At 43.1% G+C, this 7,420-nt stretch overlaps 1 protein-coding gene across 1 annotated transcript in view; it reads left to right on the top strand.

Moving 5' to 3' along the window:
- LOC119584628 (rho GTPase-activating protein 29-like) overlaps positions 1-3,794 on the top strand; it is a 144,562-nt gene extending 140,768 nt beyond the window's left edge. Inside the window, exon 25 of the mRNA XM_037933310.1 lies at positions 3,761-3,794. The gene's annotated coding sequence lies outside the window, so the exon portion shown is untranslated. The remainder of the gene's footprint in view (positions 1-3,760) is intronic.
- Positions 3,795-7,420: the final 3,626 nt, after the last annotated feature.

The following is a 7,420-nucleotide window of genomic DNA, read 5'->3' as shown; positions in this document are numbered from 1 at the left end:
TGAGAGTGAGAGTGAGAGAGAGTGAGAGAGAGAGAGAGAGAGAGAGAGAGAGAGAGAGAGAGAGAGAGAGAGAGAGAGAGAGAGAGAGAGAGAGAGAAAGAGAGAGAAGGCATACTGTGTGTGTGCGTGTGTGTGTGTGTCTGTGTGTGTCTGTGTGCGTATACCTATACACACTTTAATGTACGCATGTTATCATTTACACTACAAACCATGAATATTTAACCAATGTCCGCATATTTTTTTTTTTTTTTTTTTTTTTTTTTGTCTTTGAGGTACTGGCTCAACTTTTCTGGTTGATGAAGTGGCCAATTCTGAAATTTGTGCTGTTTCAGTCTCCTAACTGGTTGTTCTACTGTTTTCAGCACACTTTGCACGATCCACAAGTGAAGAGTCCAGCTCCTAGTAAATAAAATCAAAATTTAAAAATTTCCAGAACTAAAACAAACTTCCAAACGAGTAACTGGCAACCTTTGTGTAAGTCTCTCCAGCTGATAGACGATTTCTTAGAAGTGTCTGTACGGTCCATTATGTCGTGAAAATATGCAGGGTTATCATCCAAAAAAGCAGTTCCGCGTGGATTGAGAAATGGAGTGCATTTATATGACATTTTTTTGGACATACGTGTATATATTCGTATATACAGTGAATACCTGTGTCAACCTATCTGCACACACACACACACACACACACACACACACACACACACACACACACACACACACACACACACACACACACACACACACACACACACACACACACACACACACACACACACACACACACACACACCACACACACACACACACACACACACACACACACACACACACACACACACACACACACACACACACACACACACATACAGGTATGTATGTGTGTATATGAGTTCTTGCATCCGCGCGCGCCTTTTTGTGCGTACATGTGCCCTCGCGAATATATGTTCAAGGGATGTAATTAATTAGGAGCTGAAAATGTATAAAAAAAGGAAAAAAATAGCAATGTTTTTACCATTCTATTTATGATTGCTAAACTCAGTACTCTGGTATATCTTGTCACATGTCAATCACGTATAATTCACCAAAAAAAACGCCGTTCTTCGTGCGGTGCGACTCAGGGAAATGGACCATACAGGCACCGACTAATACTAACCGCTGGTTGGTTTTCTTTCTGCTTTCGAGACTAACAAGACTTGGCTGGATTTTTTTGTGCTTTTTTTTAATAGAAAAATATCTAATTATAGTCTTACTCGCACATTTTTTTTTTCCTTTACTAATTCATTTTCTTTTCTAAGTTAGTGGATCGCTTTGCATGTCTTCTTAGTGGCAATATTCTTTCTTCAGTGCTTCGTCGTTTTCTTTAGTTATCCCCTTTCGAATTTCATCTTCTTTAGACGTTCAAAACTGGTTCTGTAGGATTAGTTTATTCATACATAATTAAAAAATAAAGAAAAAAAAAATATATATATAAAACAGATGTAGGACGATCTAGGAGCTGGTTACGATCTATTTTCGATCGTCATACTTTTATTTTTATTTTTTTATTTTTTTACTGTGACTACAACTTACAGAGTTTGAAAAGTATAACATATAGCAAGAACGTGTGGGTTTTCCAAGAATATTCCGTTTTGATATAAGAGAGAGAGTCCCCTCGACGTACACCCCCCCTCCCCCTTCCCCTCCCCTCCTCTTCCCCCTACAGCCCCCTCTCCTTCCTCCCCCTTTCTCCTTTCCGCTTTCCCCTGTTCCCCCTCACCCCTAATTTCCTCTCCCTTCTCCCCGCCTCCCCCTCATAACCCCACGTCCCCTCTCCCCTTTCTCCCGTCCCCTTTCTCCCTTTCTCCTTCTCCCCCCCCCTCCCTTCTCTACGCATCCCCGAATCCGTAGACGCGAGGAGGAGTGACGTCTCGCCTTCGGGACACGACAGACCCGAAGCGACGCCGCGACCTGGTTGATGCGGGGTAGACGAGTCCACACACACGCACACGTACACGTACACGTACACGCATACGTACACGCACACGTACACGCACACGCACACGTACACGTACACGTACACGTACACGTACACGTACACGTACACGTACACGTACACGTACATATACATATACATATACACGCACACGCACACGCACACGCACACGCACACGCACACGCACACACACACACACACACACACACACACACACACACACACACACACACACACACACACACACACACACACACACACACACACACACACAATACAACACAACGCAACACAACACACACATAAACACAAAACAGATACACATATAAAAACACTCGCACAACCCAGCTATTTAAAAAATGTCCCTAGCCATGAAAAAAATGTAAAATGATCTCCAAATATCCTTACTGAAGCGCTGGACAACTCTCACTTGTATATTGTAAGCGATGTCAGTAGATGTAACGAGCCTAACGCGCGAAATTAACGGGGAAAAAAAGAGCATTCGGAGACAGACGGTGCATGGGTCAAAAATTTTTTTTTTTTTTTTTTTTTTTTTTTTTTCCTGACTGATATGCTTCTACCCCATTTGTTCACCTGTTAAAGTATTTTCTTTTTTTTCTGTTTGATCGTTTGTTTGTTTGCTGTTTATTTGGATTTGCTTCGCTTAAAAGAGAGAAAAAAAAATGTGTGATATTCTTTTGCTCCGATTCTGTCTGCATTTTTTTCCGTTGTTTCGTGTCTGTGACTTTGAGCAACATATATGCTGATGGAAGGGAATTTAAGAGACTAAAATGCTCAATTAACATCAGCATTTTTCATATTAGGAAATCATATTCATTTTTTTTAACCAATTTACTCAAAAGGATTTACATATGAAGTGTGAAGAGATTAATAGATCTTATAGTCAACAAACAGCAAACTCTAATTAGGAGAATGTAATTAGCCATTAGAGAGATGCCTTAGATAATTAGTTGGATATGATTTTTTTTTTTAAGGATTTCATGACCAGATGAGAAAGACAGATGTTATCCTTGCATGCTTCTAGTTTCGTTAGTTAATAAAACGGAATGCTTATAATATATATTTCTCATGTTAAAAAGACACTTCTAAAGATGATTATCATTAAAAAGGATTATCTTCCGTAAATCTTGTGTTCGTCAGGATACGTGTATTTTTAGACGTTCGCAGTCTCTTAATATTTTCACCTAGGAAATATTTGTGAAAAGTGTAACCCATTCACCCGCCCGTCCCGCAGTGAGTCTGCAAGGGAACACAATCTTCTTTTAATTAAGAAGTTCAATCTTGTCCATTGTCACTGATAGCTTATTAATCTTCACTGCAGCTGACATGTGAGATATGAAAGTTATTTCCTTGCCAAGTCTTACTTTTCCTCTATAATGATTATTCTTCTCTCCTTCTCTCGTAATGTTAGTGATTCTCAAAATCCTTTCTTTCGATGCTTCTTGTATAATTCCCCTGACAGGCAGACTTAAGCGACCTTTACCACTTCCTGCCCTGTTCCCTGCCGTGTAATTGGACGGGACTTGGCGTTACAGCTCTTACGACTTCCCTTGCACGAGATGAGCTCTGAAGGGTTAATCTCCGCCTCTCTCCCTTCCAGTATCTTTGCGCTGTACCTCCTGTCTCGACCGGTGTTCCCCTCGACCTCCCCTGCGCGGCTCGTGCTGGCGTCTTTGCTTGTTCTTATTTCCTTTTGATAGTCTGTGGTAGGATTTATTGTTTTCCCATTATGCGAAATCTCATATGCCTTGGGTGTGCCTTGCAGGGTGTGGCGGCAGCAGCGGGGGCGAGAGCGGCTACGTGTCGCCGTACCTGAGCACGGAGCGCGGGGGGCTGGTCACGCTGGGCCCCTCCCTCCTGCTCACCCGCGCCACCATCGCGCAGTACGACACCAAGCGCACCATCACCACCGTCGTTGCGCCCAAGTCGTCCTTCGATGAGAACCGCGTCAGGATACAGGTTCCCGCTGCGGCTGTGGCGGCTGCTGCGGCGGGAGGCGGCGCCACCAGGACAGTGAGCGCCGCGGGAGGAGGAGGCTTAGGGGCAGAGGCCACCGTCACGGTGTCGAGGTCAGGCCCGCAGGATATCCCCCGGCAGGACACGGGGGGCGACGACGACCTCAGCAGCTCCCACGGTCGTCTCCAGCCCGAAAGCCGCGCCTCCTCGCAACACCCGACGCAGCACGTCGCCCAGGAACACCCGCGCAAGCCCTCGCCCAACAGAGCCCCGCGATTCGTGTAAGGGCGGGTCGGAAGCGGCGTCCGTCGGCGCAGCTCATCCAGGCGCTCGGTGTGCAGAGTCGCGCAGAGGCAGCGCTGAGAAGTGCGGGCTGGACGAGGCAGACTCCTTATGATTAAGTATTCAGGCTAGAAACTTCGTGCTCCACGCGGACAGGTGTCTGAGTGAGTAAAAGGAAGCCCCTCAGGTGCCGCTTGTGTAGGTTACTGGTGATTCGTCCCACGTGGGTCGGGCGAGTGGGCTGGTCTCGCTAAGTCTAGAGCTAGCTGAGCAGGGTACGACTGTCGGGCAGCAGCAGGACTAACGGACGATGGAATGGCGCCGTGAAAGTTGTCTGATATACAGGAGAGAGATTTCCGTGTGCTCGGAGAAAGAACGCGAGAGAAAGCGATTCACTGCGCTTTACAGGCCGTGTTATGTGCAGAATGCAGTCAATACAGTCAGTTGAAATATCCACTGGAGTCGCATGCCTTTCCACCCGTGAATATGAATTAATTGTAATGTTTGCATCCAGTTTATCCCTTATCATTATGTCTCTTTTCAAATAAGTTCCAACGCTTTTTTTTAGCAAATGTTTTCACTACAAACATTGTACGTTTTAAATTCTTTGAAGTACTAAAAAAGTAGTCTTTCAGTAAATTTGGGAAGCCTTAGTTGAATTTGACTTAACTGAATGTCAACGTTTAATTGATATCTTGCTGGCAGATTAGGGACTGACCTACAACGCGTAATAGTGTAGTGTAATTTAAAAATGTAAATATATTCATCATGAGAAATTATGGAAGACTCCAGGAAAATGTACAAGGAATCAGGCACAAGGCATACCTCCTTCTTATATATACTCGGTATATGAGAAGGGAGAAATGTTGAGGCGCTTCTCCAAAAGGCGATTAGGAAAGATGAAAGAGACAAACCGCAGATGGAAGAGCGAAGTAAAATTCCACGTATTCTGGTCCTTGTCGTGCTGCTGCTACAGTAATTCACACACACACACACACACGCACACACACACACACACACACACACACACACACACACACACACACACACACACACACACACACACACACACACACACACACACACACACAGAGTCACTCTCACTCTCATTCTCCCTTTCCTCGCCCTGCTCAGCCCTCCCAACCCGCGCCATCGGCTCTGCGAGTCGTAAACCCGCGGGACAGCGTCGAAAAACACCAGCATCCCCGACGACCACAACAGGAACCACGGGCAGAACCGATTTACGTAGTTTCGAAGCGACACGGCTCTCTAGCGGTTCGGCGGCGGACCAGCCCAGCGATCGGTTGATATTCTTGACGGGGTTAAGGTATCTGACGGGGAGCAGCGACCCCTCGAGGTGACACGAACTGAAACTTTGTAGCCGTGACTGGACTTGAAAATACAGATTATTTTGCAGACTTTGTTGACTGTATAAAAAAAAAAACTGTAGTATGACCAAAATATATGCAAAGTATGTGCAAAAAGCTGCGAACCAAATCTTTGTATATGTACTCAAGTGTACTGAAGAGAAATGCAGTGTATGTAAATTGCAGAACTTATATGCTGTGTATGTACTGTTCATAAGCTGACGAGAGAGGTGTACATGCTATGTATTGTAACGTTATAGTGTACATAACTTTTGTGTAATGTGTATTCATCGTTGTAGTTTATAAACTTATGAAGAGGAAATTATTGTACATAAATAATTCAGACAGTTAAAAAGGCCTTATATGTTTCAGTAGCAAGGTTCAGTGGGAAATGGTGATTAACAATAGGTATCTGCATTATCTTCCAGATTCAAATATATATCACTTTGGTCCCAAAGACGCATCAGAGTTAATTTGTCAGTCATTTTCTTTCTCATCTTTTTAAAAAGATATGTTCTAACTGGGTAGGCTTGTGTAAATTTTGTATCGTATCCCTTTATTAGATACAGCGTTGCCAAATGATGGAGAGATTAAGATCCATTTACAGTAATTGCAGTGATTAATCCTTTAGATGAGAAAATGAACCTTATTACTCTAGCACATAAGGTAGGAAAGCCACCCACGAGTCTCGGAGGTGCTAATAAAACATAGATCGTATACTAATATTTATTACATGTGAAGTACTCTGCAAAAACTGTCCTCTGGTATAGTCGACGTATGGACCATTTTCCTATATCTCTGTGGAAAGGTGGGTCGAGATTACGGGCTTTGTCAAAATCGTTGGAAATCCACTGTGAAAAAAAAAAAGTAAAACATTTCCGAAAACTACAGGCATATTAAAGTATTTATGTTTTTAATTCATAAAAGCCTATACTGAAATAAGTTTGTGAAGATGGAAATATGTTGACGCGTTATTTAAAAGAAAAGAAGAAGAAAAAAAAAAACAAGATTCCATTTGTACCTCAAATTATTTTTCCACATTTCTTGACTTATTTTCCGTATTTTTTGACGAAGTCTTATTGTACAGAGGGCACCTTTGACCTCCAGTACCACGCATAGATTTTTATGTTTAGCTTTCAGCTCCTTATTATATGGCCTATGGTAACGTCAATTTCGCCTCCGTCTTATTTAGTGTTCATGTATATTGTATATATAAGAGGGAATAAATGTAAAGATGCGTAATAACATTGTTGTATTTCTCCCCCTTGGCCCGAGTCTTGGAAGTGCGAGGAAAGACTGCTTGTAAATGTGGGATTATTCTCCTTAGAGTTGCTGCAGGATCGTGGTGGTAAGGGAAGGTAGGGTATGCTTGCTTTATGTTTTTTTTAAAGGTCTAAAGCTTCTTTTGTTCCCGCACCCCAGCCTATGTCTAGCTGTTTATCTGTCTGCTGTGTCTGTCTGTTTGTTGTGTATCTAATATTCTCTCTGTCTCTGTCTCTGTCTCCTCTCTCTCTCTCTCTCTCTCTCTCTCTCTCTCTCTCTCTCTCTCTCTCTCTCTCTCTCTCTCTCTCTCTCTCTCTCTCTCTCTCTCTCTCTCTCTCTCTCTCTCTCTCTCTCTCTCTCTCTCTCTCTCTCTCTTCCTTCTCTCCTTCTGGGCAAAGTTTTCTGTCTACCTATCTATCAATCCATCAATCTACTTATAACTTTAGGATAAAGCAAAAAACAGTGTAATAAATGTTTTGTTTGCATTATTGATGTTACCCTAGCAATTACATGTCAGCAGTAGTACTTTTAAAACAAGTAGCTTCAGTTCTTATAGT

Source organism: Penaeus monodon, chromosome 18, assembly GCF_015228065.2.
Source record: "Penaeus monodon isolate SGIC_2016 chromosome 18, NSTDA_Pmon_1, whole genome shotgun sequence".
Lineage (NCBI taxonomy): Eukaryota > Metazoa > Arthropoda > Malacostraca > Decapoda > Penaeidae > Penaeus > Penaeus monodon.
Note: the sequence above shows the minus strand (reverse complement) of the source record. Positions and strands in the feature narration are given on the sequence as shown.